The sequence below is a fragment of the Hyperolius riggenbachi genome, chromosome 10 (assembly GCF_040937935.1).
Source record: "Hyperolius riggenbachi isolate aHypRig1 chromosome 10, aHypRig1.pri, whole genome shotgun sequence".
Taxonomy (NCBI): Eukaryota; Metazoa; Chordata; class Amphibia; order Anura; family Hyperoliidae; genus Hyperolius; species Hyperolius riggenbachi.
Genome location: NC_090655.1, coordinates 259,822,356 through 259,847,554, shown reverse-complemented (window position 1 = coordinate 259,847,554; position 25,199 = coordinate 259,822,356). Strand labels below are relative to the sequence as shown.

The 25,199-nt window shown below is 44.2% G+C and overlaps 1 pseudogene; it reads right to left on the bottom strand.

The window, feature by feature from the left end:
* Positions 1–2,724: 2,724 nt before the first annotated feature.
* Positions 2,725–25,199, bottom strand: part of LOC137537132 (uncharacterized) — a 272,454-nt pseudogene continuing 249,979 nt past the window's right edge.

Here is a 25,199-nt window from a genome sequence, read left to right as displayed (position 1 = left end):
TATTGTGATAACCAGGATAAATAGGCAGGTAAAATGTGTGAGTATTATGTACAGTAGCATTGTTTATTATAACCTCCCTGGCGGTCTATTAAGATCGCCAGGGCGGCTGAGGGAGGTTTTTTTTTTAATAAAAAAAAAAACTGTTTCATGCAGCCAACTGAAAGTTGGCTGCATGAAAGCCCACTAGAGGGCGCTCCGGAGGCGTTCTTCCGATCGCCTCCGGCGCCCAGAATAAACAAGGAAGGCCGCAATGAGCAGCCTTCCTTGTTTTGCTTACATCGTCGCCATAGCGACGAGCGGAGTGACGTCATGGACGTCAGCCGACGTCCTGACGTCAGCCGCCTCCGATCCAGCCCTTAGCGCTGGCCGGAACTTTTGTTCCGGCTGCGCAGGGCTCGGGCGGCTGGGGGGACCCTCTTTCGCCGCTGCTCGCGGCGGATCGCCGCAGAGCGGCGGCGATCAGGCAGCACACGCGGCTGGCAAAGTGCCGGCTGCGTGTGCTGCTTTTTTATTTCGCTCAAATCGGCCCAGCAGGGCCTGATCGGCGACCTCCGGCGGTGATGGACGTGTATAGTCGTCCATACCGCTGAGGAGGTTAAAACTATAGGGGATGGAATTGGAGAAATACTATATTTTTTTTCTTTGTTTTTCCCTTTAAATTCATAGAAATTATAGTAATTACTGAAAATGAATGTCATCCTCAAAAAGCCAAATTTGAGGCGAAAGAAAAAAAAAAAAAATATTTTCCGGGCGGGGCATCAATGCAAAAAACTTTCATTGATCTGAAGCAAAAGGAACTTTAAAGTTCTTGCAGTACTTTGTTTATTTTGAGAGCTATGAAAAAGTGGATATTAAACAAACCAGAAACATCTCAATAATGAAGTGAATGAATGGTGGGGGAACTTTTCACTTTTAGAAAAATCCTTAATATTTTGAAAACTATGACAAATAGAAGGGGGCTTTTTGCAGCACAAATGGGCACAAAAAACCGGGCACTAACCAACTATACAATTTTCATGCCTGTGTGCTGTTGTAGGGGGGCCGGGGGATGCCATCAAATAATTGCTATGCTCTTCAAAACAAAAGCAGCACATATCCTATTTTTTGCAGACAAGTGTAACACGAACCAAACATGGTGTGGTGGAATTCGTATTTGTGCTAATTGTAGGGGGGCAGCTTCATGGAGCTAATGGCATCTGGTATTTCGCCCTGTTGGGAAGGGGAACAAGCCGGGGTCTGTCCATGTTGCTGCAGGATTATGCAAATGTATGCAGCTAGAAAATGGACCAATCAAATCCCACCCCAGCTTTAAGCTCCATACATTTACATAATTTACTGTATTTTGCATCAACTCAGAATTATCTGCATCTCATTGACCGTCACCAGTGACAGACTACAGACCTGCAATGTTACAGAGAGCTCTGGCTACAAACACTTGTATTTATTACAGTAAATCTGAGTGATGCAGGTAATAGTACATCTTACATTACATGCAGAGGAACAAAACACGTCACACTGTGGGAACAATATACAGCTGATATTCAGCACATTATCCAGAGGAATAACTTTATTAGCAGCTTTAATCACAGGAGAGATACTTGGAGATGCATCAGATTTCCATTCTAATAGGAGTTATTTTGTTACATAACACAGAATCGTTTCCAGCAACAGCTTCCCACATTTGTCTGTAGCAGCAGCAAAAGTTCATCTCTGATAGGCAGCTTGGTTTCTCTCTCTCCCCCCCCCCCCCCCTTCCTTGCATAATGTCTCCATGGCAACAGGGTGTCACATGACAAACCGTCAAGATTTGCCAGCGTGTCATACACTGGCATGTTATGTGACGCATGTCACGCGACACCCTGTTGCCATGGAGATGAGGTGCTGGAAACGCAGATAAGTGAATTTTTACTCCCGCATATCGCCCACTTGCCACTCTGCACGGAAGGAGGGAGGCGAGAAAAATTTTAGGAATGCGCACGCAATGTTTACCCAGCCCTGACCTATAGCATGTGATTGTAACACATATAACAATAACCTGTCCCCCTCTCCACCCCAGAATTCCTGTATCTCACCTCCAGCCCAAACACCTGCATCCAATCATCTGCTTCTAATTTACATGTGGGGTGCAGCACTGAGGCATTGGGTTACATCAGCATTACGTGGGAATCACAGCTGTGGAGTCGGTACAAAAATCATCCAAATCCAACTCCAACTCCTCAGTTTATGATTCCACTGACTCTGACTCTTAAGTTAAGACACTTAAGTTAACAACCAAATGCACTTGTTTAAACAAATTTCAGCTAATATGAAAATGATTACTCTTGTATAATGTACTAAGATACATATTAAAATATGAATCTTAGTTTGCAAAATAGCTCAGCTGTGTGTCGCAATAGTGACTAGGGAAGGTCATTCAGATGCAAATAATTTTGAGTTGATGCAGGATATGCAAATTTTGCATGAAAAGGTATGCAGCTTATGAATTAACCAATCAACTCCTGCACAAGTCCACAAAGGGGGTAAGAGGTGCTCAGGAGTGAATAAAGCTGAGCAGAAAACTAATAAAAGAGAAAAAAACGGGAGGTGGCTTACTGCAATAATGATGAATTCATATAAGTATAATGCATTTTAATAGGCACAGGCTTAACACTCCACATAATATATATATATATATATATATATATATATATATATATATATTATTTAGTTTATACATTCCTGGGCGCCTCTTACTCCCTTTGTACTTGTTTCCCTCCCTGTGAGGGCGAAGTCTGGTCACCACATGGCTGATGCCACATGGCAGGGCCTTGCTGCTGTATTTCAGGAGTGCGTCCATCACCCCCCTCTCTGGGTAGCGAGTGGAGTCGGGTTTGTGCCCCTCCCACCTGCTTCCAGTGGTTGGCGGCTCCCTGTGCAGCTTCCCGTTGTGAGTGTTCATTTCACCTAACTTCCATCTTTCTATACTTTGTGAGCTAGTGCCCCATTTCGGCTCCTGTTGTCTCTCTGTGTGTTTACTTCCCAGGGTGCATTGCTCACCCTTCCACACAGTCCTGCAAAGGTGAAAATTGATTGGTCCATTTTCAAGCTGCATACATTTGCATATAAAATTTGCATAAACCTGCAGCAACACAGAATTATTTGCATCTCATTGACCATCCCTACCAGTGACCCAGCTAGTCGTTATTCTTACCGCAGATATGTTATTACATTTTTATTAAAGGATTTGTAATACAGTACAAACAGAAAAGGTAAACTGATTTTTAAATAAATGAAATATCCATCATACTATATCATATAAACATTATATACAAAAGTGTCATATATACAGTATATCAGCTGAATGTACATCCCATATAGAAACAGAGGTTTGAACATTTTATATATAAGCCAGGCCGGGTTTTGGATGGAAATAAAATGATAAGTCTAGCCACAGAGGTTTTGTTCACCACCATAACAGAGAGAGTTGTCTGTTGTTGTGTCACTACATAAAGGCTTCATATAAGCAGTACTGTACTTCCCATAGGCAAAGCCAACAGACATCAGATGCTACAGAAATTGTGATTATTCTATGGAGATCTGTGGCTATTAACACAAACTCTGACTGAGATATTCTTCCATATGGGGAACACCTGCAGTGCCAGGAGGGCTGGTCCCCTACGGGAGATTTGTATCCGATATCTTCAGAATGGTAGCGTGGCGTTTAGGCTAAATTTGGAAGAGGAAAAAACTAATGGGAACTAGAAAAAGAACACACACACAAAGAAAAAAACCCGCAGAGAAACAACACAGAGAAATTAACCAAAAAATGATCCATACTTAATCAAAGGAAAAAGATGAGGTGGAGGCAATAAGTAGTTAAAACAAAGCTTAGATCCACATTTGTGGCTGTTTAGAATGCAGAGATGTTATCCTATATAATAATGAGCCTGTGTCGCTGCGTCCAGCAGTTATGCAGCATCCCTGTTATTTTTGTTACTGCGCATCTGCACAGTAACAGTCACCTGGAGGGACCAGGGAGCGAGGTGGGTGGGCGGGCAGTTGCGAGAGCGCATCGGGCACGCCCACATGTGCAGTGACTGGCGGCGGCGGCGGTAAAATAAGACCTAGAGCCCGTTTTTAAATGGGCTTTTGGGTCTACTTGTTGCATATAAAAGATTCCTGTGTACACATCACATATACAGTCAGTTACATATATGTATTTGGTGTTAAAAATATGGTGACTGCTTTACTGCTACAGCAAAAGTAATTTGTTGTTTGATTGGTTTATTGTTTTATTTTTGTGGACTAAGCACAGCTATTACTGTATATTTCAGATTTTTGTGAGCTATCTGCGAAACAGAATATTGTATCACATTGTTTCTTTTAATTCAAGTATCCATTTATTAGGAGTCGGAATCAGTGCATTTGTGGACAACTCCGACTCCAGGTACCAAAAAACTGCTCCAACTCCACAGCCGTGCTGCTGGGAATACATCTGACTAATAATACCTTATCTTTTCCTGCTCCCATATTTATACTGTAGTATTATCATGTAAAATAGTAGCCAATCATCCTCTGTGAGGGCGTAACAATATAGATCTATAACGTTACCCCTAAAATTATTTAGAGAAATCAGGATATCCCTGGAAGATCCCGTCACAGTCGCAGTGATCCAATCTCTCTGAATATCAGTCCTGTGTGTGTCCAGCGTAACATTGCTGGGAGATAAATCCCTCTCTTCTTATCTTACTGGACTTTGTGCATTCAGCTCAAATCCCTTCATGTTTCCTGAATATAAAAAGACACAGAGAGACAGAGAGAGGGAAATCTCCTTTCCTCAGGTCAGTCTGGATGACTGGGATCATCTAATATTCCCAGATAATAGCATGTTGTTTTATGTACTTTTCAGGAGAGCTGTGACTAGGGATGGTCGCTGGATTCCGCGGAATTAAGAATTCTGTGATCCCGGCCGGAATCCGATGATTCCGTTCCGTTGTGAAGGAACGGAATTGCTTTATCACTATGGCGGAATTTCTGCAGAAAAATATGAAATTCCGCGGAATTTTACGGAATTCAATTTTTTTTCCCCACCAAAATGATTTTTACCTAATAAGAAGAATTTCTACTCAACAGACTTCCTCCTCCCCTCCTCACTTCTCCTTGTCTTCCAGGGAATTGTAGGATTTCAAAAGCCAGCTTATATACCTTGGCCGGGAATCGAACCCAGGTCTAGTGCTTGGTAGGCAGCTCTCTTCACCATTATACCACCACCAACACTACATGCTGAAGCCAGCCTAGCATGTACCATTATGATATATCCAAGAGAAAAATGAGCTTGCTTAGGGAATTGTAGGATGTCAAAAGCCAACTAACATACATTGGCCAGGAATCAAACCCAAGCCTACCGCTCTGTAGGCTGCTATCCTAACCATTATACCACCAACACAACACACTACAATGCTACATGCTGAAGCCAGCCTAGCATGTACCATTGTGATATATCCAAGAGAAAAATGAGCTTGCTTAGGGAATAGTAGGATTTCAAACTCCTGAATATATATATATAAAAAAAAAAAAAAGACACAGAGACAGAGGGAGGGAAATCTCCTTTCCTGAGGTCAGTCTGGATGACGGGGGTCATCTAATATTCCCAGATAATAGCATTTTGCTTTATGTACTTTTCAGGAGAGCTGTGACTGCAGATTCTGCATCATTTGCATAACAAAAAAAATCACCTGGTTTATTAACCCTTACAATTAAAAATATAATACATGATCTCAGGCAAGTTCTATCTCGGGTTTGTACTATATGTACCCATGTTTATGTACTCATGTCACCTCCATTCAACTTTACCAAACCAATAAACTGAGTAGCATGAAAGTGTCCTCAGGACTCTGTGTTGAAATATTTCTATGAGCACTTTGCAAGAGACAAAAATAAAAACATTGTAAAAGACCACTTATGTCCAAAACATTTTGCACACTCAACACAAATATATAACAAGCAGTGATTTCCAAACAAAAACATTTCCCATACACAACACATGCTTAGGGCTTGTCACCAGTGTGAGATCTCTCATGACTGACAAGGCTTTCTTTACGCCCAAAACATTTCCCACACTCAGCACATGAATAGGGCTTCTCACCAGTGTGAGCTCTTTCATGATTGACAAGATGTGATTTACGTGCAAAACATTTCCCACACTCAGCACATGAATAGGGCTTCTCACCAGTGTGAGTTCTCTCATGACTGACAAGCTGTGATTTCTGTACAAAACATTTCCCACACTCAGCACATGAATAGGGCTTCTCACCAGTGTGAGATCTCTCATGACTAACAAGATGTGATTTACGTGCAAAACATTTCCCACACTCAGCACATGAGATCTCACCAGTGTGAGATCTCTCATGATGTATAAGGCCTGCTTTAGATGCAAAACATTTCTCACAGTCTGTACATGAATAGGGCTTCTCGCCAGTGTGAGATCTCTCATGAATAACAAGAAATGATTTTTGAATAAAACATTTCCCACACTCAGCACAGGAAAAAGGCTTCTCACCACTGTGAGATCTCTCATGTCTGACAAGATGTGATTTCCGAACAAAACATTTCCCACACTCAGCACATGAGAAGGGTTTCTCACCAGTGTGAGACCTCTTATGCCTGACAAGATTTGCTAGCTGTACAAAACATTTCCCACACTCAGCACATGAATAGGGCTTCTCGCCACTGTGAGATCTCTCATGTTTGATAAGATTTGATTTAGAGCCAAAACATTTTCCACACTCGGCACATGAATAAGGCTTCTCACCAGTGTGAGATCTCTCATGATGGATAAGGCCTTCTTTAGATGCAAAACATTTCTCACACTCTGTACATGAATAGGGCTTCTCACCAGTGTGAGATCTCTCATGAATAACAAGAATTGATTTTTGAATAAAACATTTCCCACACTCAGCACAGGAAAAGGGCTTCTCACCACTGTGGGATCTCTCATGTCTGACAAGCAGTGATTTCCGAACAAAACATTTCCCACACTCAGCACATGAAAAGGGCTTCTCACCGGTGTGAGACCTCTCATGTCTGACAAGATGTGATATCTGTACAAAACATTTCCCACACTCAGCACATGAATAGGGCTTCTCACCAGTGTGGGATCTCTCATGTCTGACAAGATGTGATTTCCGAACAAAACATTTCCTACACTCAGCACATGAATAGGGCTTCACACCAGTGTGAGATGCCTGATGTCTAACCAGATGTGATATTTGTACAAAACATTTCCCACACTCAGCACATGAATAGGGCTTCTCTCCAGTGTGAGTTCTCTCATGTCTGACAAGATGCGATATCTGAACAAAACATTTCCCACACATGGAACAGGAATAAGATCCTCCAGCAGGGGGAGAGCTGTGCTGGGTATAAGGCCCATCAGGGTTAGACAGGTAAAGGGAGTCTGGGGGTATATTTGGGGTAACCAGGATATCTGCAGGAGACTCTTGTCCAATGTCATCATCATCCGTTGTACAGTCTGTGGATACAGAGAGACGAGTCTCTGAGTGGTTCCTGATGCTGGGACTCCGTGCTGCAATTAAAGAAACATCATCACTTCCTGTTCAAGAATTCTGAGAGGAGGAGCAATTATCATTAGGGATGGTCAGTGAGCTGCTGAGAGTTCTAAGTTGAGGCAAAATTTATGCAGTTTAAAAATGGACCAGATGAAGCAGATGCATAACTTTGCATATAATTAGCATACAATTTTCACCACCTCAAAGCTAAGCCTGGAAACCGCTGGCAGCAATTTTCTAAGCGCTTGTGATTTGTAAAGCTCTTGCTAATGTAATGCTATGGAGGATTAAAAAAAAAAAAAAAAATCACATCCCTCACGTGTGATCCCACACATAGCATTACATTACCAAGGGAAAAAAAAAATCTGCATTTACCTGCCTAAACATTTTACATTGCTGCCACTGACTGAGAGGCTTGACAAATTTGGGATTACCTGCCTAATACATTTGTGGTTGCAGCCACTGTCTGAGATGCCTGAAAAATTGGGCATTTACCTGCCTAAATATTTGTTTAGGCCTCTCAGACAGTGGCTGCCACTAAACATGTTTAGGCAGGTAAATAGTATGGCTTATTTAACATTTCCTGAAATAAACGCAGCATGGATCTCACAGGGATGCAGCACGGATGTGTAATTCCCATTCCTCATGCAACTCAAGTATCAGCCAAATCAGACGCCGACCTTCACTTTAATACCAATTAGCAGCAAGCCAGGGCCAAAGGGGAAAACGGGGCACCCGGGTACAACACTCTTCTCCAGGCCTTATTAATACAGGTGTATCGACAAATACACATGGTAAGTGTCTGCAAACCACGCTGCCTACTGCACCTACCACGTTTCAGCCCACGTCTAACATCTATTTTCAAAACTGAGTTTTACCTACACTCTGCACAGGATTCCTGTGTATTAAAGTGACACTGAAACGAAACAAAAAACTTATGAGATAATGAATTGTATGTGTAGTACGGATAATTAATAGAGCATTAGTAGCAAAGAAAAGAGTATCATAATTTTATTTTTAGTTATATAGCTTTTCTCTAAGGAGAGTCTAAAGCCTTTCAAAATACCTATTTTTATGCTGCAGGCCTCTTCATCATCATAACTCAAGCTGATTCGCCGTGGGGACGCGGCAGAACAAGGTCTTAATCCCCCTGAAATACCCGGGGAAAGATTTGGGGCTCCTTCCGGGTAGAGACAGAGCTTTGTGCAGTAGCTCTGCATCTACTCTCATCACTCTGCACTGATCTCCGCCTCTCCCCGCCCCTCTTAGTCTTCTTTCACTGAGAGGGGAGAGGCGGCGATCAGCGCAGACTGACTGTACTGGAGGCAGAGCTACAGAACAAAGCTCCGCCTCTCCCCGCCCCTCTCAGTCTTCTATCACTGAGAGGGGAGAGGCGGCGATCAGCGCAGACTGACTGTACTGGAGGCAGAGCTACAGCGCTAAGCTCCACCTCTCCCCGCCCCTCTCAGTCTTCTATCACTGAGAGGGGAGAGGCGGCGATCAGCACAGACTGACTGTACTGGAGGCAGAGCTAAAGCGCAAAGCTCCACCTCCCCCGGGCAGCACAATCCGCGACATGGAAAGCCGTGGAATTCTGCTCCGGGATTTGGGGGGTATAAGGCCCTCGTTCTGCTGAGACCCCGCGGCGAATCAGCTTGGGTTATATTGATGAAGAAGCCTGCAGCGTAAAAAGAGGTATTTTGAAAGGCTTCAGTCTCTCTTTAACACATTGCATCGTTCTGTCATATTTGCAATTACAAACCACACTCTGTATTTCAAACTGTAAAACAAAACAGAGCTAATGATCCTCTGAACGCTCCGTCAGTAAAACCTGAATCTGTGTCTCACTTTCTATTTGATGTATAAGTGCCTCAGAAAACAGGACTGTATTTCACCCAGTGGGTCGGAGAGCTCACAGCAGCTGTTTTGCATAGATAACAACTAAAGTTTCTTAACTCATCCTGCACTGGAAACAATATGAGACTCTATCTTTGCTACTGATGTTCTATTTCTTTGCTGTACTACAAATACAATTCATTATATCATATGATTATTTTCATTTCAGGTTCCCTTTAACTACCATTGAACATCAGCACAGTCTATTAGTGATTATCCAGTCATTGCAGCAATTGCAGCTAGTGACTTACATTCACCCGCACAAAGGGAAAAGCAATCTGAGCTGCATCATCCTGCATAAGATTTGCACTAAATGTGCTACGACTACAAACTGCTAAACTACTTTCAAGCACATTTAATGGTTGATGATTCTTTCACAGAAGCCTGCAGAGTTTATTAGCAGGTTAAATGCATCATTTTGTTTATAAGTAGATTAATTACATATTTTTGCTTTTCATGAGTTGCTATTTTTCCACACTTTTTCAGGACTCTTCCAGTTAATTTTGTCACTGCAGTGAGTGGAGGTGGTGGTGGTCTGATTGAATGCGTGAGTGACTGTAGTTAGGTACCGATATATACCATTGTCTATTTATTCACGTATTCTTGTTACTGCACATTTTATTTTTATAAATTGCTACATAGTGGTGTTTTAAATGCACTTAGCACTTTTTTGATTATTACAAGATATTGTTTATCTTTGTAAGAGAGGTGGATTCTCTTATTTTCAAATTAGCTGCTGTTGAATTTACTATTTACTGGCGCAACACTGATCCTTGCATTCTAACTCCTAATATGGCCAGTGTGTGAGCAGTGACACAGTCATAATAACCAACAAGATATCCAACAATTAATGTGGATTACTCACCTGTTCTGCCCTCTGAAAGTGGGGGTTTCTCTTTATTTGTCCTCATCATGTCACCCTCCACTGCAGACAGCTGATTTCTCCTCACATACGTCTCTTCTTCTTTAATCACTTTTATTATTAAACCCTCCTCCATAGACTGCTGATCACCCCTCACATACACCTCTTCTTCTTCTTCTTCTTCGATTGTCCTTATCATGTCACCCTCCTTCATAGAGTGCTGATCACTCTTCACATATGTCTCTTCTTCTTCTTCTTCTTCTTTAATTGTCCTCATCATGTCACCCTCCTCCATAGACTGCTGATCACTCCTCACATACGTCTCTTCTTCTTCTTCCTCTTTAATTGTCCTCATCATGTCATCCTCCTTCATAGACTGCTGATCACTCCTCGCATACGTCTCTTCTTCTTCCTCTTTAATTGCCCTCATCATGTCACCCTCCTCCATAGGCTGCTGATCACTCCTCACATATGTCTCTTCTTCTTCCTCTTTAATTGTCCCCATCATGTCACCCTCCTCCATAGACTGCTGATCACTCCTCACATACGTCTCTTCTTCCCCTTTGTCTGTTCTCATCATGTGTTTCTCTTCTACAGACTGCTGAACACTCCTCGGATACCTTCTCTTGTTTTTTGAACTCAGATCTCAGTTCTGAAAAGGATAAATTATAGCTGTAAGATATTAGCAGTAATAAACAGAGCACAGAAAAGAACTAAATTTGCTAGGGGTTGATAATATCCAATAAGCTGTGGTCTCCTGCACATTCAGTACCACAGTCCTCTCTCCCAGTGTGCCTTGCTCATCATCTGGTGCTTCTCTCCTCCTCTCCATGCACACATTTCTGGGAGGTTACAGCAGTGCCGGCAGCGGTAGATGGATGAGGATGTGAGGAGAGAACAGCTGGAGACAGAGGAAGATAGGAGCAGAGGCCTGCAGCTAATTAGCTATAAATTATCATTACTTATGGCTCTGGCACCTGATGAACTAGGCAGAGGGGACAGCAGCTCCATATCCTGACCATACCTGAACCCACCTTTCCATCACCTACTAACCCCAAACCCTCCAAGAGCCACAGCAACAAACCTCCCAGCTGGGACAGTGCCAATACCAGGACCAAAGCAGCAGAGGCCCCCCAACCCCTCCCCAGCTGCAGCCTCCATCTTCTCTGCCTGTCCTACTAGCCACGCCCCTTGTTACCTGGCTCCACCCCCTAGCTGTGACCCACCAGCCATCAGCTGTCTGCAGACTGCAACCTCTCCCACTGTGGGACTGCCCAACACCAGTGGCTCCTGACTGCACATTGGCTTCTCCCCATCAGAGATATAATGGATATGTTCATCCGGTGGCACTGTCTGATCTGCTGAAACTGGACACAATGGACAGAACCTGCTCCATCAGAACATCCCTACCCTGAGACCTCCGCTGACCCACGACAACTGCATTGCACAACATATTATTGGCTGCCGGCAGTGACTGTTGCTATGAACAGCTGCTGGGAAAAGCTATCAGGGAAAATGTCCTCCTTCACAGGGAAGAGATACAGGCCTGCCTCCCATAACGGCTGGGATAAACATAAACCTCCTGTGACTGCAGTAATAAGCACAGATGATAACAGGTGTATTTAGCTGCATGATTTATAGCATAAGAAGTAATAGAAATCCAGAGATAAGGTAATACAGAGAGTGTGCATACGTGTGAGGCACCAGCTGGAGGTGGCAGCTGCTCCACGAGGATCTTATGGGCTCAGTATTCCATGGCATACAAGATCAGCCAGTCACAGCTCCACTCCACACTATTCACAGATTATATTCTTCTCTATGTCTCCATCCCTGAGGAGTAATTATCTAACCTAATCCGCCATACAGATACTTTGTATCATTCTCGGAATAAAGGCCTAATACCCTAAAGTAAAATTCTACTACTCCCTTCAAGGCGTACATTTAAGAGCACCACATGTTAAATGGGTGATATGTGATATATTCTACTATAGCCTTATCTTTTTCCTGTTCTCACACTAACCCTGCCCCCCACCTCTACCTAATACTAACCCTTCACCCTACCTATACCTAATACTAACCTCCCCCTACCTATGCATAACACTAACTCCACCCTCCACATAACACTAACCTCCCATCTACTTATGCCTAACACCACCCCCCCCCCCCCCCCCACCTACACCTAACGCTAACTCCCTTTCCTGATACCTCCATGTCGGCATACTCTGGGTTAGGTTCCGCCCCCTTAACCCCTACAGGACCCAATAAAATTATAAAAGGGGCTGAACCACCCCTATCTGCATTCTTTTTTTCGTCCTCAGCCTCTATAGGACCCATTAGGTATTGGCTGTAGGTAGAAGCATTGCAGGTATGTTTTTGGTTTTTCTGGATTACTGGAAGGTAGAAAATGTAAGCTCATTGAGCACCTTACCTTGGGCAGGTTTTTCTTTGTGGAACTTCTTTTCCTGCCTGGCTCACACACCACTGCTACTAAATGTGCGTCCTGGGTGTGGGCATGTCATGCTCTGCGGTGCCTGCCGTCTAAAGGACAGGATCCGCTGTGCACCCGTTGGGTGTGTTGTTGTTATGTGTCTGGCACGAGATTGGCTGGCGGAGGAAGCCATGCGGATCATGGAGGCGTATAGTGCAGCCGTCGGCGGCGTCCGGAAGTCGCTTCCACGCATGCGCAGCATGGGGGTGGAGGCTCTGGGCGGCGGCGGCGGCCATATTGGTACAGGGAAGCGTGCCAGTTCAGCGGAGTTACGTTGGGCACGTTCCTACAGCGCTCTATTTAAAGAGCATAAGAAGCAGTAGCAGGCTGGCTGTCATCCTGGGAGGTTGATTAGGCTGGCGCTGCTGCTGCAGGACTTACGTGGCTTGCTGGATTGGATTGCTGGTGGCTCATTAGTTACTGTTTACTGGAAGTAAGTTGATTCTGGATATAAAAAAAAAAAAAAAAAAAGAGAAAATTATTTTGTTTTGTGGCTAATTGGTGCGTTTGTTTTTTTTGTTTGTTCTCACAGTGGATCCTGCAGGTGCCGATGATTCAGAGCATGATAGTCCCTCTGGGTAAGGTTCATTTCTGAATTTAAAGGGACAGTAAAAAAAAAAAAAAAAAAAAAAAAAAGGAAAAGAGTTTGGTGGGACAGCTCTAAACAACATAAATTGTTGTTTGTGTCTTCCAGCTCTAAAGAAGAAGAAAGATCGAGTGTGGTGCCGGTAAGAGCACGTTCACCTTCAAAGCCGAAAAAACATAAATCCAAGAAAAGTCATAAGGATTCAAGGCGTTCAAGATCCAGGTCAAGGTCACCGAGACGAAGAAGTGATTCATATTACAGATACCGTCACCATCATAGCTATGATGATTATCACTTCAGAGAAAGGTCAAGGTCACCACCGTCCAGGCGCATCCCAAATAAGGGGCAATGTTGGGCCTGCCCAAATCCAGCTCTGCGGGATAAGACAGTCTGTGAGTCATGTTTTGGACAATTGTCAAAGAGTAATGAAGATAAGTCGGAAGAAATAGTGGACATCATCAGGAAAGTGGTAAGAGAGGAAGTTTCTGCTCACACGTCTACGTCAGCTCAAGTTTTGGGAGAAGACAATGACAATTCAACAGAAAACACTGGAGAAGAGGAGATACCAGGGTTATTCAGCTTCAGTTTAACAGCTCCATTTATAGCGGCAGTGAAAGAAGCGCTGGAATGGACAGAGCAGGAGGAAGAACCGGAGCAAAACAAGGAATACTATACCCATTTGGTAAAAAAATCCTCAACCTTTCCATTAATGAAGGAAATAAGGAACGTGATTCTAGAGGAATGGAAAAAGGTGGAAAACAAGCCCTCCATACAGAACAGATTTCAAAAGTTGTACCCACTGAAAGAGGAGGAAGTGCCATTTCTACTGAATCCACCGACAGTGGACGCGTCACTATCAAGACTGATCAAGAATGTGACGTTACCTATGGAAAATTCGGTGATGTTTATTGACGTCTTGGATAGGCGTATTGATAATGATCTGAAGAAGATTTACCTGTCAGCAGGTACAGCTTGCAAACCATCCATTGCACTAACATCAGTGGCAAAGGCCATGAAGGTATGGGTATCAAATATAGAAGAGGCTATCCTAATGGATATGGAAAAGACAGAGATTCTAACTGCTCTTGAGGATTTGAAGATTACGGCAGATTTTATCGCAGAAGCATCATTAGACTTGTTGAGATCATCATCACGCATTATGCTGAATGCAGTGACTGCGAAGAGGGCATTATGGTTGAAACCATGGAAGGCCGACCAGAGTTCGAAGCAGAACTGGATTAAGATTCCTTTTGATGGTCAAACCCTCTTTGGAAGTGAAATGGATAAAGCTATTTCAAGGGTCACAGGCGGAAAATCCGGTTTGATACCGCAAGATAGGCCGCAGTCAAAACCAGTGACAGCTGGCAAGAGACAATCCTACAATAGATTTAAAGACAACAAGAGTTACAAACCGGCAAGACAGTTTAGAAAGAATTGGAGAAGCTCGCAAGCGTCGCTGGCTAGGAATCTCAAGGTAACAGCACAGAATCCAGGAACTTCTAAGCAGTCCTTTTGAAGGTGCGCCCACCCAGTCATTCCCGATTGGTTCCAGGCTCAGAACCTTCAGAGAAGTCTGGGTGGAAAAGATTCAAGATTCCTGGGTCATATCGACAATTTCAAAAGGGCACAAATGGAAATTCAAGTCAAGGCCGCAGGACAGATTTGTGCCTACCCGCCAGCCAAGGGGGGTGCAGAAAAGATCAACATTAAAAGACTATGTAGAATCCTTGGTTCAACAAAAGGCAATAATTCCAGTGCCTCAGCAGGAAAGATTTCAGGGGATTTACTCGCCAATCTTCCTGGTGCAGAAAAAGACCGGCACCTTCAGACCGGTTATAGACTTGAAATATCTAAACAAATCAGTCGCCCTGGCAAGATTCAAGATGGAATCACTTCAGTCGATCATACTTTCAATAGCCCCAGACGATTGGATGGTGTCAATAGATTTGCAAGACGCCTATCTACACATACCAATTCATCACGACTTTCAAAAGTTCTTGAGGTTTGCACTACTGGATCTACATTTCCAATTCACTTCTCTTCCTTTCGGACTATCCACGTCACCAAGGACATTCTCAAAGGTCTTAATAGCAGTGATTGCGATGCTGAGAGTCCAGGGGATAAGAATACATCACTATCTGGACGACATTCTGATCCTGGCAGAGACAGAGGAGAAGTTGATCTATCATCGAGATCAAACTATGAACTTTCTGACTCAATTAGGTTGGGTGATAAATGTGCAGAAAAGCCAGTTGTGCCCATCAAGACATCTAGTGTACCTAGGGGCCCTCTTCGATACGAGGGAGAACACAGTTTCACTCCCTGTGGAAAAGATCGACAAAATCAAGAATATGTGCTCACAGGCAATTAAGAGGCCATGGAGCAGTGCAAGAGGGTGTCTTCAATTACTAGGAGTGATGTCCTCCTGCATACCAATGATAAGATGGAGTCGATGGCATATGAGAAGATTGCAGTGGGAATTCCTGGAACAATGGGATCAAATGTCAATGCATCAGAAAATCTGGTTGTCGGAGGGGGCAAAGAAGTCGATGCAGTGGTGGATGGAGGATTCCAATCTCCTGCTGGGACACTCATTAATTCCATATACCTGGACCATCCTTGCGTCAGATTCCAGCCAGTTGGGTTGGGGAGCACATTGTCAAGATCAATGGGTTCAGGATATATGGGTTCCTCCCCAACTGGGGGTAGTATCGAATGTACTAGAGTTGAGAGCGGCAGTGGAGGCCTCTCGAAGATTTGCCCACCTTCTGCAGAACAAGGCGGTATGCTTCCAGTTGGACAACAAGGCAGCGGTAGCCTAGATCCAGAAGCAAGGGGGGACAAGAAGTGCCACCCTGATGAAGGAAATGGTCCCTCTGATGGAATACGCAGAGAAGAATTGAATGGCAATGAGAGCTATATATATTCCAGGGGTGCAGAACATCCAAGCAGACTTGTTGTCCAGGCGAACGATGAGGAACAACGAGTGGCAACTAAAGAGATCAGTGTTTATGGGCCTAGTGCACCAGTGGGGGTTGCCACAGATCGACCTCTTTGCATCATCAATGAACAATCAACTACCCAATTTCTTCTCCCGGACAGCTTGTCCGAGGACAATGGGAATAGATGCGTTAGCTCTTCCGTGGAAAGCGTCTCTAGTGTATGCTTATCCTCCAGTTCCACTCCTTCTGAGGTTTCTAAAGAGACTGCTATCAGAGAAGATAGAAGCAATTGTGATTGCCCCATATTGGCCCAAGAGGCCCTGGTTCCCTCTGTTGTTACATATGTCCTTGTGCCCACCGATGAGGTTACCGAAGATTCCGGACATTATATCCCAGAATATGTGCCTTCACAAGAACCCGCAGAGATTGGAGCTGACTGCATGGAGGTTGAGAGGGGGATCTTAAGAAGATCTGGATTCTCAGAGCCAGTGATTGAAACCTTACTAAAGGCAAGGAAAAAATCTACAAACAAAACCTATCACAGGATTTGGAGAAAGTTTATTGACTTTGCAATGCGGAGCAACATGGACTATCTAAATCCGTCTATTCCGGAAGTGTTGGACTTATCCAGTCTGGAGTAGAACTAGGGTTAAGTGTCAGCACATTAAGGGGACACGTGTCAGCAATCTCGGCACTAACCGGATACAGACTAGCCTCAGAAAGGGCGGTGCAACAGTATTTCCAGGCCCTATTGAAGATTAGACCTCCTATCCGGAAAACAATGCCAAGTTGGGACTTACCATTAGTCCTATCATATCTGTCAGGTCCACCATTCGAGCCTTTGGAGCAGTGCACGATTTGGAATCTGACACTGAAAGCAACTTTTCTCATTGCAATTTCTTCAGGAAGGCGAGTCTCAGAGATTCAGGCTCTGGGTTGCAAGGATCCTTATCTCATGTTCTTTCCAGACAGGATAGTACTAAGACCACTATTACACTTCCTGCCTAAAGTGGTATCGGAAAAGCATCTAAATCAGGAATGGAATTTGCCAACGTTTCCAGAACAAGATCATCCTTTAGATGTGGCCAGGATTGTGAGGAGGTATCTGTTGGACACAGAATCCTTTAGAACTACAGAGCATTTGTTCGTCTGTCCCTCAGGTCCACGGAAAGGAAGAGAGGTGACGTCAAGGACAATTGCCACATGGATCGTCAGGCTTATAAAAGCAGCATATAGAGCCAGGGGGACGGAGTCTCCTTCTACTTCGGCACATTCTACGAGGAGTATAGCCTCTTCTTGGGCAGCGTACTCGGGAGTTTCATTGACCACCATTTGCAAAGCGGCAAATTGGACTTCCACGAATACCTTCATTAATCATTACCGGGTTGATCCGGGTGCACTGTCTACTGTAAACTTTGGGAGAAAAGTGTTATCTGCTGTTGATAAATAATTAATTATTGCATTATATCCCACCCGTCTTGTCTTTTTATTCTACTAGTTAGATCCCAGAGTATGCCGACATGGAGGTATCAGGAAACTAGGAAAATTTGTACTTACCTTCGGTAATTTTCCTTTCCTGATACAACTCCATGTCGGCATGCGACCCACCCATCAAGGGTCCATAGGTCTGAGTACTATACTAGAATGCAGATAGGGGTGGTTCAGCCCCTTTTATAATTTTATTGGGTCCTGTAGGGGTTAAGGGGGCGGAACCTAACCCAGAGTATGCCGACATGGAGTTGTATCAGGAAAGGAAAATTACCGAAGGTAAGTACAAATTTTCCTAGTTCCTACACCTAACACTAACCTCCTCCTACCTACACCTAACACTAACCTCCTCCTAACTACACCTAACACTAACCTCCCCCTACCTACACCTAACAACAACTTTCCCCTACCTTTAACACTAACCCCCCAACCTACACCTAACACTAACCACCTCCTACATACACCTAACACTAACTTCTCCCTACCGACACCTAACACTAACCTCTTCCTACCTACACCTAACACCAACCTCCCCCTAACTACACCTAACACTAACCTCCCCCTACCTACACCTAACACTAACCCACCCCCACACCTTACACTAACTCCCCCTCTACCTATACCCAACACCAACCTCCCCCTAACTACACCTAACACTAACCTCACCCCTACCTTCACCTAACACTAACCTCCCTCTACCTACACCTAACACTAACCTCCCTCTACCTACACCTAACACTTACCCACCCCCCACACCTTACACTAACTCCCCTCCTACCTACACCCAACAACAACCTCCCCATACCTACACCTAACACTAACCTCCACCTCCCTAAACCCAACACTACTCCCCTCCCCCCCCATACCTACACCTAACACTAACCTTCCCCTACGCCTAACACTAACCTCCTCCTTTCTACACCTAACACTAACCTCCCCTGGCCTAAACCTAACACTAACCTCTCCCTATCTACACCTAACACTAACCTCCCCTACCAACACCTAACACTAACCTCCCCTACCAACACCTAACACTATACTCCCCCCTACTTACACCTAACACTAACCTCCTCTCTACACCTAAAACAAGCCTTCTCCATACCTACACCTAAAACTAACTTCCCCCTACCTAAACCTAACACTAGCTTCCCCTTACGCCTAACACTAACCTCCTCCTCTATACACCTAACACTGACTAACTTTCCCCCTACTTACGCCTAACACTCCTAAACTCGCCCTATGGGATACAAGAGTGCTGTGATACGGCTGACTGTATGAATGTATATCATGTATAGTCAATATCTATATTACAGTCTGATACATTTTCAATAAGAGGTAATAGAATACTGGGTTGTTTACAGGGTAAGCAGCAGAAATGAGAACCACAGGAGGTTTAGACGCCCTCATGTCTCTCTCCGAGTGTGAGGGGAAATGGTTAAGGTACAGGGGAAATGCCAGCACTGGAGGGACACGGCAATATTCCATATACCTCTTCTCTTGTCTAAGTGATGTGACTGAGTTATTACTAGGAAGGTGAGATGCCAGCACTGGAGGGACATGGCTATATTCCATATACATCTTCTCCTGTCTCTGTGATGTGACTGTATTATTACTAGGAAGGTGAGATGCCAGCACTGGAGGGACATGGCTATATTCCATATACATCTTCTCTTGTCTCTGTGATGTGAATTATTACTAGGAAGGTGAGATGCCAGCACTGGAGGGACATGGCTATATTCCATATACATCTTCTCTTGTCTCTGTGATGTGAATTATTACTAGGAAGGTGAGATGCCAGCACTGGGGGGACATGGCTATATTCCATATGCATCTTCTCTTGTCTCTGTGATGTGACTGAATTATTACTAGGAAGGTGAGATGCCAGCACTGGAGGGACATGGCTATATTCCATACGGAGCAGTGTTTTTCAGCGCTGCTAGATTTGGGCGCAGCCAGCGCCTCCATAGACTACAATAGGAATCATTCCTATTTAAACGCTCAGTGAGTAATGTCGGCTCCGTCTTTGCTTAAAAAACACAATAATTCGGCCTCCAGCAATAGCTGGAAGCCGAATTATTTCATTCCCCCACTATCCATGGTGGCCTCGAGGGGGAATAGTAATTAAAACGGCCCGGACTTGTGCAGAAGCAGGATCAGCCATATACCGGCTGTATCTTGCGCCCAAGTCTACCGGCGCCGATTTCAAATGTACTCATTCCATATACATTTTCTCTTGTCTCTGTGATGTGACTGAATTATTACTAGGAAGGTGAGATGCCAGCACTGGAGGGACATGGCTATATTCCATATACATCTTCTCTTGTCTCTGTGATGTGAATTATTACTAGGAAGGTGAGATGCCAGCACTGGAGGGACATGGCTATATTCCATATACATCTTCTCTTGTCTCTGTGATGTGACAGAATTATTACTAGGAAGGTAAGATGCCAGCACTGGAGGGACATGGCTGTAGTCCATATACATCTTCTCTTGTCTCTGTGATGTGACAGAATTATTACTAGGAAGGTGAGATGCCAGCACTGGAGGGACATGGCTATATTCCATATACATCTTCTCTTGTCTCTGTGATGTGAATTATTACTAGGAAGGTGAGATGCCAGACATAATCTATGGCACATGTAGGGGGGCCACTAGACAACTGGCAAACAAGTCTAAGCAGTTATAAAAGTCTCTTGTATGGCAATTACTTCAAGGGGGATGATCAGGATAGTGACAGGTGTACTATGACCTCCTCTGTAACAAAGTATGTCCACCCCGACCTCTGCTCTGCTCAATTTATAACAACAATCACACAATTACCTCTTCCAGTCGTGTCTTCTCTCCACCTACTGCAACTTCTCTTCCTGCTGTTACATCATTTCCTGTCTTTGGCTTCATTTCCTTCTTTCTGTGCGTTCCACCTGTAAGTGAGCAATTCTCCATCTTGTGGTGAGTGGGCTAAGTGCAGCCACTGGTTGTGCAATCATTGTAATGATTGTAAGTCCCCAGATTATTGTAGGCCAATTTTCAGGCCTCCAGCAGCTGATAAGAGCTGGGTGGTCGGCCTGTCCAGTCATCAATGAGCAGAGATGGGCATTGACTGCTGGCTGAATTGAATGACAGCAGCTGGTCCCTGTCCCTCCCCAGGCACAGAGTCCAGCTACGTCATAGAGAGAGTGTTTCGTCACAGTAGAAGTCAGCTTGCAGCTGTTGCCTAACAACCCGCTGTACACACAGCCGTGCCCCAGCTTGGCTGTAAGAGCTTCGAGCAGGCGGGTCGCTGTTTGCTAAAGAGGAGGAGAAGGCTGAGGTGACCGGGAAGATGATAGAGCAGGAGGGTAGAGGGCAGAGGAATGGGTCGTCAGGGAGAGTGCAGAGGAATGCGCCCTCTAGGGTAAGCGCTGAGAGGCTGCAGCCAGTCTGCCTCGTCCCGGTACCGTCCCTGAATAGGAGTAATAAGTCAGTAAATGGTGAGGCAGGGCTGGTCATGTTTTCCAAGAGAGGAAGCCTAGATGTGATGGGGATACAGTAGCAGGATGACCCAGCATAAGTGATCAGTATAGTGGGGTGACGGCACTAGGCGCCTCTGTACTGGTGCCTCTGCGTCTGCGTTCCCCGGCCGTGTAGCATGATGAGTTTCCCCGGCCATGAAGTGAATTGTAGGAGGAGGTGGGGGCTAGCAGAGAGGTAGGCATGTGAGGCCGTGAGTGAGTATGGCACAGCCAATGGGCTTGATAGAGGCGTGTCAGAGGAGAAATCGCAGATGCAAAAAAAAAAGTGTAGTGCAAAGGTTCAAAAAAAGTTAAGCGGTGCGACGTTTTCGTCGCACCAGGCAGGCTGTAGCGTGTAAAGCAAGCATTGTGCCCACAACGCATCCTATCACGCTGCTCTAATGGGCAATAGCAGAAGCGAAGTCTTGGATCTTCGGCAGGCGTACTAGCCATTGTGGTATAGTGCTGCCATCTTCTGGACATTTTCTGTGGTGCATTATATTCATTATTACATTGTGTATGGAAGGAAATGTGGGTTTCTCCATTTTTGGTGGATGGCGGAATACAGGATAGCAGAATAACTTGTTTGTACCATGACATTTTTTCAACATTCAACTGTCAAAATAGAAGAGGAAGAAGAAATATTATTATATTCAAGGTGACCGAAAAAAGGGGACTATGATCTTCAAAATATTCAAACTTAATATAGTTCAATACAAAGAAATAGAAAAAGGATGATGACATCTTATACAAATCAACGCATACAAACAATATGTACACACAACATATCGATTTTTCTACAACAACAACCGCTAGTGTAACATCAACATTCTGTGCTATTCTTACCACAAATTATGGACCACAATTCTACTATTGCTTATTATTATATAGATGATTACACTATCATTTCTTACATATTATATTAGCAATTCCGTCTCTTATTAGAAACCTTAAATATGGTAAAATAATCAATAAAAAAACTAAATGGTACCAAGGTAGAAAAACTTAAAACTGACAAAAGCATGAGAAAAAGAGAGTAGAGATGGCTCAAACCTCCGATTTTAGCTTCGCGAACCTCCAACACGAATTTACGCAAAAGTTTGGGTTCGTGCGAACTTTGCAAACCGCAATAGACTTCAATGAGCAGGCCAACTTTCAAAACTACAAACACTAATTATGGCCACAAACGTGATGGAAAGGATGTTTCAAGGGGCCTAACACCTTTAGGGGGGCATGGTGGAGTGGGATACACGCCAAAAGTCCCGGGGAAAATTACGGATTTGAGGCACAGCAGGGTTTTAAGGGCAGAAATCACATTGCATTGCTAAACTGGAGGCATAAAGTGCTGCAAAACACCTTGCGTGTGTATACATCAATCAGGTAGTGTAATTAGTGTACTGCTTCACACAAGCTGGTGCAAGTTGACCCCATTGATGTTAGTTAGAGGACACTGTCCCCGCCCCTTTCCCCCCAATTCACCCTACCCAACTACATGGCTTCCAACTGTTCCTCTTTTGGCTACCCTGTCCCTCTTTCATCCTAATTTGTCCCTCTTTCAGGACTGATTTACAGATCTATGTAAATAAATGTATTATTCAATTGAAAAATGTGTTTCATTCACTTTATTCCCATCCTTTAAACTGATTTATTCCATATTTTGAAATGTTAATGTGAAGTAAAATGAACCAGGATAGAAAGGACCAGTTTGGTTTGAATTTCGTTAGAATTTTAAACAATCTTAATTTTCTTATGAAATCTTTATGGTATGCGTGACTAGGGGTGTGGTGGGGGTGTGGTTGAGTACGGTATGCAAATACCCTATTTTGGTCTCCCCCTGCTCCCCCTGTCCGTGTGCTCTTGTGCAGCCCCCAGGTACTGCAGACTTCAGCACCCTAGCACTCCGGATCCAGCGACTCACCACGTAGGTAAATCTAGCTGATCGCCCATGTGACTCTGGCCACAAGGGAATAGAGATGGCCCGAACGGTTTGCCGGTGAACAGTTCCCGGCGAACTTCGGTGGTTTGCATTCGCCCGCGATCCCGCACATTATGGCGGTTCGATTCGCCTCCCATAGTGCATCATTAAGGTCAACTTTGACCCTTTAAATCACAGTCAGCAGGCACATTGTAGCCAATCAGGCTACACTACCTCCTGGAGCCACTCCCCCCCTTATAAAAGGCAGGCAGCATCAGGCATTGGACTCACTCTCGTGTTAGAGATGGGAAGTTCGGATCTTTTCAATGATTCGGATGATTTGAATCGGATCATTGAAAAGATCCGGATCTTTGATCCGAATCTCGAATCATACTTACATAGTTACATAGTTATTTTGGTTGAAAAAAAAGACATACGTCCATCGAGTTCAACCAGTACAAAGTACAACTCCAGCCTGCTCCCTCACATATCCCTGTTGATCCAGAGGAAGGCGAAAAAACCCCACAAGGCAAGGTCCAATTAGCCCCAAAAGGGAAAAATTCCTTCCTCACTCCAGATGGCAATCAGATAATCCCTGGATCAACATCATTAGGCATTACCTAGTAATTGTAGCCATGGATGTCTTTCAACGCAAGGAAAGCATCTAAGCCCCCTTTAAATGCAGGTATAGAGTTTGCCATAATGACTTCCTGTGGCAATGCATTCCACATCTTAATCACTCTTACTGTAAAGAACCCTTTCCTAAATAAATGGCTAAAACGTTTTTCCTCCATGCGCAGATCATGTCCTCTAGTCCTTTGAGAAGGCCTAGGGACAAAAGCTCATCCGCCAAGCTATTATATTGCCCTCTGATGTATTTATACATGTTAATTAGATCTCCTCTAAGGCGTCTTTTCTCTAGACTAAATAAACCCAGTTTATCTAACCTTTCTTGGTAAGCGAGACCTTCCGTCCCACGTATCAATTTTGTAGCTCGTCTCTGCACCTGCTCTAAAACTGCAATATCTTTTTTGTAATGTGGTGCCCAGAACTGAATTCCATATTCCAGATGTGGCCTTACTAGAGAGTTAAACAGGGGCAATATTATGCTAGCATCTCGAGTTTTTATTTCCCTTTTAATGCATCCCAAAATTTTGTTAGCTATAGCTGCAGCAGCTTGGCATTGAGTATGATTATTTAACTTGTTGTCGATGAGTACTCCTAAGTCCTTCTCCAAGTTTGATGTCCCCAACTGTATCCCATTTATTTTGTATGGTGCTAGACCATTGGTACGACCAAAATGCATGACTTTACATTTTTCAACATTGAATTTCATCTGCCATTTATGTGTCCATTTTACTAGGGAAGCATTGGGGGCGGGGGGGGGGGGGGGGGGTAAAAATGACTAGCAGGACAGGACTTTCCCTACAGTGGACAGAGAAGGGGAGGGGGGTGGAAAGACAGAGAAGGGGGGATGGTGGACAGAGAAGGGAGTAGACAGAGAAGGGAGGAGGTGGACGACGAGGGGTGAGCAGAGAGCAGCATTTTCTTTTTTGCACACATAACCCACATGTTGCAATCCTATGCTTTAAATCTATTTCACCTATATGTTCATCTGTATACTTTGAATGCAAATGTCTTACAGTGAAAGAAAACATTCCAAAATGTGTACTTTTCTCACCTCCAACACTCATCATAAATTTTGGGAGAAGTTAAGTGCAGCTGTTTAGAGCAGAGTGCAGGAGGATCATATTGCACTGCAATCACAGTGCCTGCCCTGCCCTGCCATTCTAGCCCAGCACACTGTCTGCAAAGTTACTGAGCTTTGCTTCTGAGCCAAAAGTTTCCCATTTGTTCACTATGCACAACTACAGAACAGACAGCCTAACATTAGCAGCACATTACAGCCAGTACGTGTGCTCTACACATATCTGGCAGTGGCACCCATGTCCCCTCTCTCTCATCTACCTGTCCCTGAGCAAGG